The sequence below is a fragment of the Carlito syrichta genome, unplaced genomic scaffold (assembly GCF_000164805.1).
Source record: "Carlito syrichta isolate Samal-C Ts95f unplaced genomic scaffold, Tarsius_syrichta-2.0.1 Scaffold306677, whole genome shotgun sequence".
NCBI classification, from domain to species: Eukaryota; Metazoa; Chordata; class Mammalia; order Primates; family Tarsiidae; genus Carlito; species Carlito syrichta.
This window is the reverse complement of record NW_007250773.1, coordinates 241,943-254,481: the sequence shown is the minus strand read 5'-3', so window position 1 is coordinate 254,481 and position 12,539 is coordinate 241,943.

Sequence of the window (12,539 nt, the reverse complement as noted above, 5' to 3'; positions counted from 1 at the left end):
ATGGCATGGGGGGCAGTGACATGCAGTTCCTGCCCCATGGTTATTTTATCAGCGTCCTTGACTATAGTGGCAACTGCTGCAATGATTTTTAAGCATGGGGGCCACCCTGCCGCTACTGGATCTAATTTTTTCAAAAGATAGGCTATGGGCCTTTTCCAGGGACCCAGCTGCTGTACTAGGACTCCGTTTGCAATTCCTTTTAGCTCATCTACATATAGATAAAATGGCTTTGTCAAATCAGGTAGCCCAAGGGCTGGGGCTGAGAGTAATGCTTGCTTGAGGCTGTTAAAGGCTTGGTTCATAGCCTCTATCCAAACAAAATCCTGTTTGTTTTTAGTGGCCTCATATAGAGGCTTAGCTAACTCAGCAAACCCAGGTATCCACAAGCGACAGAAACCCGCTGACCCCAGGAACTCGCGTACTTGTCGGACATTCTGCGATGGGGGTATTTTTAGGACTGTCTCTTTCCTGGCGTCCGTCAGCCACCTCTGCCCTTCTTTTATTTTGACCCCAGGTAGCTCACCTCTGTTCTGCAGATTTGTGCTTTTTTGGCTGAGGCGCGGTACCCCAGGGTGCCCAGAGTCTGCAGCAAGTCCTTGGTGCCTCGCAGGCATGTGTCATGGTCCTCTGCCGCTAGTAGGATATCATCTACATACTGTAACAAAGTCAGGTTAGGGTTTCTTATACGGAACTCACTCAAGTCCTCATGTAGAGCCTCATCGAAGATGGTGGGTGAGTTCTTGAATCCTTGGGGCAGTCGCGTCCAGGTGAGCTGGCCGTTGATGCCTCTCTCTGGGTCCGTCCACTCGAAGGCGAAAATATCCTGACTCCATGGGGCCAAAAGCAGACTGAAAAAGGCATCTTTTAAATCCAACACTGTGTACCATGTTCTGGTTGGGGGCAGAGCAGTTAGTAATGTGTAGGGATTCGGGACTGTAGGGTGTATGTCCATCACCCGCCTGTTGACCTCACGCAGATCCTGAACTGGCCTATAATCATTGGAGTTAGACTTTTTTATTAGTAAAAGGGGGGTATTCCAAACTGACTGACAGGGCCGCAATATTCCTGCATCTAGTAACCACCGGATGTGAGGAGTTATGCCCTCTCATGCGGCTAGGGGCATTGGGTACTGTCGGTCGCTGACCGGATCGGCTCCTGCTTTGAGCTCAGTGAACACTGCCGGCTGGTGTTTGGCTAGTCCCGCTCCCCCCGTCTCTGCCCACGCCTGAGGAAAGTCCTGCAACCATTGGTTTATGTCTTCTACTGGTGGCGGTGGGTCCTGGTGGAGGCGATACTCGTCCTCTAAGTTGACTGTAAGCACCTGGATAGGGTATCCATCTCTGTTTAAGACTTCAGTGCCTTTTGAGTGGAAGTGGATTTGAGCGCCCACCTTGGTAAGCAAGTCCCGGCCTAACAGGGGGTATGGGCAGTCCGGAATAACTATGAAGGAATGCGACACCTGGCCTACACCAAGGTCCACCGTTCTTTGGGTAGTCCATGGATATGGCCTGGTGCCCGTGGCCCCTTGCACCCACGAGACTTTATTTGCTACTTTTCCATGTAGCGTTAACAGGACAGAATGCTGCACGCCCGTGTCCACATGGAATTGCATGGGTTTCCCCTCCACCTTCAGCGTTACCCTGGGCTCGGGGAGGGGATCCGAACCCTGAACTCCCTAATTTTCTAGGGTTAGGACTTTCGGCTCGTTTAAGGTAGGCTCTGGAAATTTTTCTGGACATTCTCTTGCCCAGTGCCCTTCCTTTTTGCAGTATGCACACTGGTTTTTACCTAGTCTGGGGCGTCCCCTCTGGAAACCGCTTTTCCTATCTGGCCTCCTGGCCAGTTGCTTGAGGTGCCTCTGTTTTTCTCAGGGGTCACTGGTGGCAGTGGCTAGCAGGATTTTAGCCAAGTTGCGGGTCTGGCAATCGTTTACCCTGGCCTGTTGGTCCTCTGGACTTTCTCGGTTATTAAATACCCTTTCTGCCACTATTAATAAATCTTGGAGGCTCTTCTCACCTAACCTTTCTATTTTCTGCAACTTTTTTCTAATGTCTGGGGCAGCCTGGTTAATAAAAGCCATCATGACTGCTGCCTTGTTCTCTGGTGCCTCTGGGTCCATGGGAGTATACCACCTGAAGGCCTCCGTAACCCTTTCCAGGAAGGCAGCCGGGCTTTCATCCTTATCCTGCCTAACATCATATACCCTGGCCAAATTAGTGGGCTTGCATGCCACAGCCCTGAGACCTGCCATTAGTGTCTGGCGGTAGACCCGGAGCCTCTCTTTACCTTCAGCCGTGTTGAAGTCCCATGCCGGTCGAGACAAAGGAACTGTCACGTTGATGATATCTGGATTTTGGGTCGGCTGCCTGTCTTCCCCCAGAACCAGGCTTCCGTCTGAATACATTCCCTTTCCTCCATTGTGAAAAGAACTTTTAAGAGTATTTGGCAATCATCCCAAGTAGGCTGGTGGGTAAAAAGAATACTCTCTAACAGGTCAGTTAAATCTTTTGGATTTTCAGAGAATTTAGCCATTTGCGTTCTCCAATTATATAAATCAGAGGTGGAGAATGGCCAATAGTGAAGTGGCGGCTCTCCAGTTTCATCTGGAGGCCCAACAGCATGGAGGGGGAGCGTGGTGGAATCTGCGGGTCCCTCCTCCGGCGCTGGGGCTGCCCGTCCAGTGTGTCCCCGCGTTCCTGCTGCCGGTCCACACTGGAGTTCCTCTGCTCGGGGCGCAGGAGCCAGTTCCCCAGCGGCCCCCTCCGCGGCACTCCCTTCGGGTGCTGGGGGTGCCGAAGGGACCCTTGGGTAAGGTGGGGGGAAAACCAAATCCTCTTGCTCGGAGTCCAGCAGGACTGGATAGAGCGGAGGTTTGGTCTGCGCCTTGTCTTCCAGAGGCTTGCCATTTGGCTCGCCATTCTTGATTTTTCCCTCCTTTGCGGCCAGAATCTGATATGACGGTCCCACCTGTGCCTGTGGTGGAACAAAAGCCTTGGCCCATGGGGGAGGGTTATGAATAACATCCTGCCACACCAGGATATAGGGTACCTGGTCCGGATGGTCACATTTCTCCCAGAGAATAACATCTTTAACCTGAAAAACAATACGTGGTGAAAATGTGCCTTCCGGTGGCCAACCTACGCCAAAGGCTGGCCACTCTGTCTTGCAGAGTTCCCGGAGCTGTCTTTTTTGAATAATTACATTCAGATTGTCAGCCCTTTCTTTAACGTCCGAGAAATGATCAGTCATGAGAGTTAGAGGAGAGGTTAGTTTCTGTCCCATGTTTTCCATCAACAACAAAACATAGACAAAGACAGTAGACAATAGGACACTACTAACATATAAATATGGTTTTCTACGGCCGTAGAGACAAAGACAAAGCCGATCTGAAGGCAAGGCCGCACCTCTCGGTGCTGGGCTACCTTCAGATATGAGGACAGCACTATCCTCCGAATGGGGGCCTGGTGGGTGCCCAAAAAATCGGGCATACCAGACAACCCCCGCTCCTGCCTGGCTCGCCAATGCGACCGGGAGCTGAACTAAACTTAGTCTGGGTCTGCGCCTCTTGCTTCTGGACCCCCTCTGAGCCCGCGCTTTCCAGCGCTTAGGCTCCCTCTGAGATCGAGGGATGTCTCCCAAGAACTCTGGCCGGGAGGGTCTTAGAGTGCGTCCACTCTACCTTATTCCGGCCACATAAAATGGGTATCGATATCCTACCAGAAGCGCGCGTGCACTTACCCACTGGCTAAGACCCTTCGGGCTGGAGTCTAGGAGGTCTCTGAAATCTCGCTGGGGCCTCCAGTCGAGAGTACGTAGGTATAGGTATGACAGTGGGAACTTGTGAAGTTTCCTTTTTAATTGCTTTTATTTTCTCTGTAAAATGAGATGTAATATATTTGCTAAGAAAGATAATGGAGGAGCGGGTGATAATGAGAGACCATGGATTCTAATTTTGCTAAATAGAAAATTGAGAATACGAAGGAAGTTAAGGACAATAAAATATGCTCAAAGGATTTAGGGCAGTAGAGGAAGAGGGCTGGAAAGACTGAAGTGTTATTTGGGGAGCAGGATGGACAATACAATCTTTTGAGAGAGCAGGATCAGGGTTTTGGAAAGGTTTTCTACATGTGATTGAAATCACCAAGAATTAAGACAAGAATAACATCATCCAGTGACAATGAGGCAGGTGCCAAGACCTCTGAGAAATGAGGGCTAGTAAATTGGGTCAACTAGATAGGCTGGTGGGTGGTGTAATCAGATGATGTGAAATTCAGAGCTAGAGGTTTTCAGGAATATGGGAGGAAAGACTGAGCTGTAAGCAGTAATCAGAAGCAAAGAGATTAGCTATCACACCTCCAGGTCTGGTGGAGTGAGGGAAAGGGAAAAAAATCAGCCACCTCTTGAGAGAGGTATTGGGGAAGCAAGGTTTCCAGGGAACAGACTGATTTCTGTTAGAGCGAGAAGGAATTGGGAGTATTCAGGGAAGATATTTGGGATGTACATTCTCTCAAACTTATAGCTTCTATTCTCCCCTTATGCTACAGGCTCTTAAATTTGAATCTCCTCACCAGCTTTCTCTCCTGAGTTCTGAATTACTGCTAATATGATGAAATAAGGACAGTTAAAAATACAAACAGGGCAACCCTTTTGGGTCCTCTCCCACTGTGGGTGCTTTTCTGTCTTCTCAATAAATCCTGCTTAAAAAAAAAACCCCAAAACAACAACAACAACAACAACAACAAAAACCAAACCCTTGAGCTTATGCTATATTGTCACTGCTTAAAAAAAAAAATTATACCAGAACATATAGGTTGTCCCCCAGTATCCATGATGATTTGCCCTAAGACTCCCTGTAGATATCAAAATCCTTGGATGTTCTTGAGTCCCTTATATATAATGGTGTAGTATTTGCTTATAACCTATGTATATCCTCCTGTGAGCTTTAAATAATCTCTAGATTGCTTATAATCTATAACACAGTGTAAGTTTTATGTATATAGTTGTGATACTGTATTTTTTAGGGAATAAGGACATGAAAAAAAGTCTGTACATGTTTGGTACAGATGCCACCATCCATTATTTAGATTTGTGTTTAGCTGAATTCACAGATATAGAACCCACAAACAGAATGTCACATGCCATATCTAAATAGATATTATTTTCCTTTAAAGTAGTAACTTGAGAGCTTGCATTTCTTTTTCAATAGTACTGTTCTTGCTCCAAGGTGATTTTGAACCTTTTTTTTTTTTTTTACAATTTGCCTTTAAAATTGATTTATTAAGCACATATGAAAATGTATATCCTTTCTTTATCATCATATAGATTATGTATCTCTCTACTACAGTATTTGGAGTCAGAGATGAACCACAGTGAAAATTTTAAAGTGGTGATTAAAGTCACTGTCCACTACCAGAGTTGAATAAGGAGAGAGAATAACTGTGCTTATTGCTTCTCAAGAAGCATATACTTAGATACCAGAGAATTAGAAATAAGATTATCATGCTTAATTGCCTCACCCTAAAAAAAAGTCAGAATATTATGATGTTAGTCACATTGACGAGTGCATTGAAACAAAATTCTTATTTTTTCAAAAGGCATAGTTTGAGAAGGTCTCCATATTTATTCTTCAAATGAATCTTTTATTTTTTTATTTTTATTTTTATTTGTTTTTTTTGAGTTGTAGTCTTACTCTGTCGCCCAGACTGGAGTGCAGTGGCCGCTCCTGGCCACCGCAGCCTCCACCTGCTGGGCTCCGGCGATCCTTCCGCCTCAGCCTTCCAAGTAGCCGGAATTACAGGCATGTGCTACCACACCCGGCTGATGTTTTGATTTATTGTAGAGATGAGGTCTGGCTGCCCAAGCGGGTCTCGAACCCACGGGCTCAGGCAATCCACTCACCTCAGCCTCCCAAAGGTGTGGGATTACAGGCTGAGCCACCAAGCCGGCTCAGATAAATCTTTTAATGATGAGGAAGGATGTTTATAATATAAATAAATGCAAAGATCAGCCTCTTTGAAAAATATATTTATGGAAAAGAGCTCAAGTAAGTAGAGCACTCCTGATATTTTTAGAAAGAGCATTTTTCCCCATGCAATTAATGTGCAATATCTATAGGATATTTAGGTACAAAGAGTGTAACAAAATCCCTTCCAAAAAAAATTTTTGAATCTGTATCTCACTCTGTCGGCCAGGTTGGAATGCAGTGGCATGATCAATCACAGCTCACAGCAGCCTTGAATTCCTGGGCTTAGGCAGTCCTTCAACATCAGCATCCTGAGTAGCTGGGACTACAACTATGCACTACCATGCATAGCTCAGTTTTTGATTTTTTTTTTTTTTTGTAGAGACGAGGTTTTGCTATATTGCCTAGGTTGGTGTCAAACTCCTGGGCTCAAACAATCTGCTCTCCTCAGTCTCTCAAAGTGGTGGGTTTACAGGCATGAACCACCACACCCAGCACAAAATCCCATTTCTATGTATCACTTGGTTTTTGAAAAGCCCTGTAAACTAAAACTCTTCTGTTCTATGAAGGTTCTTATATGTTTACAGAGAAGTATTCTCTGTAAAAAGTTAGAGGATATTTGTGCAATATATCCCTTCCATATCTAAAACAAAAAACAAAAGCCAAAAAAAAACCTTCCAGGAAAGGTATAAAATCCTGGAAAATTATTACTAAAGTATTAATTTTACTATGTGGTATAATTTTAAATTATGCAAACAATTTCTGGTATGTGGCAGACATTTCTAAGGCAGATTTGTAGCTATATATTAAGTGAACAAAGAAATTCATTTCATTTTCTTTTGGTGGTTGAGAATGAAAAATCATATCTAAAGACTAATACAAGAGTGAGAATTTTGGAAATAAATTGTGAGCAAGTGTATTTTCCTGTTTCCCTAAATTAGTATAGTTTTTTTTACTCCAGTAAAGACAATTGCCAGGTGCAATGGCTCACACCTGTAATACCAGCACTTTGGGAAGTGGAGGCAGGAGGATTGCCTTAGCCCAGGGGTTCAAGACCAGTCTGGGCAACTTGGTGAGACCTTGTCTCTACAATAAATTAAAAAAAAAAAGCTGAATGTGGTGGCAAGTGCCTGTGGTTCCAGCTTGGAAGGCTGAGGTAGAAGGATCATCTGAACCCAGAAGGTCGATGCTACCAAGGCCATGAATGTGCCACTACACTCCAGCCTGGGCAACAGAGTGAGACTCCAACTCAAAATAAAAAAAAAAAAAAAAAGTTTAGTGAATTTTAGAGAAGACAAAGAAACTTTTAAACTTTAAAACCAATTTATATAAAATTATTGTATATTGAGGGCAGAACTGAGTCCCATTTAACGTGAAGTTATTGGAGAAATACAAATGCACGAAAATGTTGTGAGAAGAGGAAAGAAAAAGGATCAGGGAGAGAGGAGCAGAGAAAAAAGGGGACACAAGAGAAAGACCTGAAAGAGACATTTTAATGGATCCAGGCTGGTCCCCTGTTCTCGCTGTGTGCATCTCCCTTGGGCAATCTCATCCAGTCTCTGGCTTCAACGACCACTTTCATGCTATTGTGTCCAAACCTATATCTATATGACATATCTCTCCCAGAGATACAACATTGCATATCCCATATCCACTCCTTTGTCCATACTAAAGTCCAATAGAGACTTCAAACTGACATCTCCAAAACTCAGTGATGAATTGCATTACCATTCACCCAATTGTTCAGAGCAAAAATCTGGAAGCCATTTTTGACACTCATTTGTCAAAACCCCTCTTCATTCCTCTCATCCCCTCCCCCCCATACTCTCTACATTATTACAGCAACTGGATCGTCTTTTTTCATTTCACTGAGCACTTCCCAATCCTAGCCCTTTGACCTATTCCAGATCACCACCCACAGTTCAGTTCCTCATCATTTCTCAACGTATCATAGTAATGGCCTCCAAACTGGAGCTCTGCTCTGGCTCCCAACCTTCTGTGACTCCCCACCGACTATGGCCAAAATGTCCTTTTAAAAAGGCAAATGCATTCATATTAATCTCTTGCTTGAAAATCCTTCATTGACTCTCCAGTTTCAGCATGAAATCCAAATTTTTTAGGATGATATGCAAGGTTCTCATTTTGTCCGTTTTTAAAAATGCCATTTACACCAACATAGAGGACTCAAAGTTTTTTTTTAAACACCTTACACTCTTGCTGCCTCTGTGGCTCTTACCTGGAATCTGCACTGGTTTCTCCACTTTCTGCTTCTCTCATGATTAGATAATTACTATTCATCTTGCACAACTTTGGCTACTGTCCCCAAGCCTTCTTACTCTATCATCTTGCACCCAGTGTTGTCACCTGAACTATATTGTATTATCTATTCTTTTCAGACCACCCCTACATACTCTCAGAGCGAGAGTTTCTTCTTACAATTGGACCTTAAAAAACAAAACAAAAATAACAAAAACTCTGTATTACCTGGGAGAATGCCAAAGTCCTTGTTCGTAGCAAGCATTAATACAAGTTCCCTGAGTGTAGGTTGGAGTGAGAGGGAAGATCAGTAGATTACAAAGCAAATGTTTCAAATGCTCTTTTCTATCTTACTGTTCATTTGAAGAATGTACAATATACACTTTGAGATAGTGTTTATAGACTAAACTTTATTGTTTTATTTTTACATTGGGAGATGTTCATTATTTCATGTAAAGTTGATTTTTTTTTGAATGAAGTTTCTTTTTTCCCCCACTGATTCCTGAAGATTTTGCACACACAGAGAATTAACAGGGGTTTTATGCACTTATTTTCGAACTTTAGATATTGAAGTTAGTTCATTTGTAGTAACATTTTCTTTATTCTTTGAGAGATGATAGCTATCTAAAGATTACATTTAGATGGATGTTTAATTATTGCAAGTGTTTGGATAAATCATTTCACTTTTTATTTTGTATTTTTTTTTTGAGTTGGAGTCTCACTCTGTTGCCCAGACTGGAGTGCAGTGGTTGCTTCCGGCCACTGCAGCCTCGACCTACTGGGCTCCGGCGATCCTTCTGCCTCAGCCTTCCAAGTAGCTGGAACTACAGGCACACGCTACCATGCCCGGTTAATTTTTTGATTTATTGTAGAGATGAGGTCTCGCCAAGTTGCCCAGGTAGGTCACAAACCCGCAGGCTCAGGCAATCCATTTACCTCAGCCACCCAAAGGCTCGGGATTACAGGCTGAGCCACCGAGCCTGGCTTCATTTTTGATTTTTAAGGGTTATTGGGGGCATAATAAATCATGGGAATAAAAAAATGACAGAGAAAAAAACACTTATAAGAAGAATATGATCATTTCATGTTTGGTACAGAAAAGAAAATAAGCCACAGGGTGTATTGGAATTTTTATGTTATGACATTTATTTTGACAAGTGCTAATTTAACTTTTCCTTTACCTGTTCAGGAGAACATTAAAGAAAGTTAAACTATCCTAGAAAGAAAAGTTCATTCAAAGGAAAATTGTATGGTAGGGTGGTAAATAATATTTGCTACAAGTCTATCCTATGACCGGAGTATGCTTTATGGTAAGACTCAATAGTGAACCAAACAGAATTCGCCCTCAGTGGAACAAGTGAGGGGGTCAAGTGCTGTTTAAATAAATATACAAAAGAATACTCATTGAGGAACTGGGATAAAGTACAGGTGGCATGAGAGAGCATGTAATGGGACAATGCAAATCAGGAGAGGTGAGGCAGGGTTAGGGAAGACCACTTGGGTGAAGTGACCTGCAGAGTGAGTAGAGTTAGTTAGACATTAAGTTATGGGATGAAAGTTCAAGATAAATCCCATTTAGAAAGGCAACTTAACTTAAAAGTCCTGTGTGACTGTAGGACAGTTGTTAACAGAGGAGTGATTGAGATAAAGCTGGAGGGGAGCCGGTGATGCAGGGCTTTTCAAACTATGGTGTGGTTTTGGATGTTGTATTTCATCTCAGTTGCAAGGGTTGCTCCCAAAACAACTCTCCCCCAATAGAACAAAATTCCTTTCTTTACCACATACAGTCACCGAAAACTTTAAATCTTAATTAAAAAAAATTATGTCTCACTTCTTTCTCTTAGGGCACATTTGAGGTTTTGGATTAGCTGAAATTAATATTTAATATTTTCTGTCATTTCTTATATGTACTTTTGATTAGGAGATCTATTGTAAACTGAACAATTTTGGGTAAAGCCCTTATTTCCAAATATCCATGTATGTAACCTGATAGAAGCTCCTTCTTGTCAGGTTGGATTTTATTAGTTATTGTATATGAGCTTCTTCTTGAAGCTAAATAGAAATTAAAAATAACAAAACAAAACAAGAAGAAGCTGTAGAAAAATACTAGTGATTATATATGACCCTCTCAGTTGATTTCTATTGGAGATGAACAAGGGTTTCAGGAGTTTATTTCCAGGCTGATGATCTTTTGTAAAACAAAGGATAGTTGTAGTGAGTAGAAATTGGCAGGCATCCTTTGCACATATTTTTTACTTAAGCAAACACAGACTCAGATTTTTCCGGTCACAAATTGTACTTCCAGAGTCAGTTTTGAAAAACTATCTAAACTCTTTTGCATTCCTGGGAGGGTATCTACAGGAAGATCTTTTGTTGATAGAAACTTTTAGTTCTTGGTGTCTTTTTTTTTTTTTTTTAGTTGGAGTCTCACTCCGTCACCCAGGCTGGAGTGCCATGACATGCTCACGGCCACACCAGGGTCGACCTGCTGGGCTCTGGCAGTCCTTCCACCTCAGCCTTCCAAGTAGTCAGAACTACAGGTGCGTGCTACCACAACCGGCTAATTTTTTTTTCATTTATTGTGGAGATGAAGTCTCGCCAAGTTGCCCGGGCTGGTCTCGAACCCTCAGGCTCAGGTAATCCACTCACCTTGGCCTCCCAAAGCACTGGAATTACAGGCTGAGCCACCAAGGCTAGCCTCTTAGTGTCTTTTAATGTAATTTTATTGTGTCTAACATGCCTTCAGGAGGATCTGAACTATCAGGATAACTTAATATATTGAAATTTTCTTGGAAATGACATTCGTCTGATGATATTCACTTGAGTCTTGAATAAAACCTTTTACCCTTGCAGCTTGCATTGAAAAAGAAAAGCTCACAAATTTTATTAATCTAGATTGCCAGCCTCATGTGCTCAAGAGCAGGTATTCACTACTCAAATTGATGGCAAAATTAACCGAACAGAATTGAGCTAAATCTTCTCAGATTTATTTCAGAAAAGGCCTTTTAAGGATCTGTTGAAGGAAACCTTGCATCCTCTGAGCTGATGATGACTCTAACATTTACAAGGGTAAACCCAATGTCTTTTTAAACTGTAGTACCACCGACTGAGCATTCAGCTTCAATATTCTTAGGCTACCTTAAACTCAACATATCTGGAACCACATTCTTCACCTCTGCACAGATGGTTTCCCACCTGACTCCATTATTCTTTTCGCCATTCAAGTTCAGAGCACAGAATCTGTTTGTTACCCCCTATATCTAATTAGCAGACACATTCTTCCTCTCAGTCCTCTTGCATATATAGATTTTTCTTACTAGTCCTCTGTCAAGGAACAATTCCTTAATGACCTTGCATTTGGATTATGGTAATAGCTTCTACATCCTTCTTCCTGATTCTAGAATTCTCTCTAGTGCAAGATTTACCATGCCCTTCGCTCCATCGTCAACTCCTCCCAAACACTTTCATCATGTCACACGTCTCCTTAAAAGATGTAAAATTTCTTATTGCTTAGTAGATAAGCTATGGTTATTCAAGTTGACTCCATATCTCTACCATCTCTTGCTTATTATTATTATGGGTTGAGTTGTGTCTCCTCCAAAAAGCTATGTTGAAGCCTTAATCCTAATAACTCACAATACAATCTTATCTGGAAATAGGATCTTTGCAGAGGTATTCAAGCTCAAATGAGGCAATTAGGGTGGACCTTAATTCAATATGACTTATGTTGTTATAAAAGGGGGCATTTGTACACATTACAGATATTCACATGGGTAGAATACCACGTGAACATGAAGGTAAAGATTGGAGTGATGAATGTACAAGCCAAGGAACTGTAAGAAGGTCAGCAAAACACCAGATACCAGGTGAGAAGAATGGGGGACAGTCTTCCTTACAGCCTTTAGAGGGAACAAACCCTGGACGACAACTTGGTTTTGGACACAGTTCTAGCTTCTAGAACTGTGAGACAATAAATATATGTTATTTAAGTCACTCAGTTTGTGGTTCTTTTGGTAGAAGTCCTGGCAAACAAATACAACTATCTACTATGAACTTCCCTTTCAAGCAAGGTTATTTTGCTCTCTTTCCCCGGTACATCAGGCACAATTTTTTCTGCTCCTGGACCTCTCATCTTTTTTCTAAAATTGTATCCAAGTTTATTTCAGGCCCTGATTTAAGACAATGTTTCCAGAATCTTCAAATGTTCTTTGTCTTTTCTAAGCACTTACTGTCACCAGTCAGTTGACCCTGTCAGGTTGCTTTGAATTGTCAGTAATTTTTACTTACTTGCATTCATTTGCTTAAAGGAAACTAATGATTT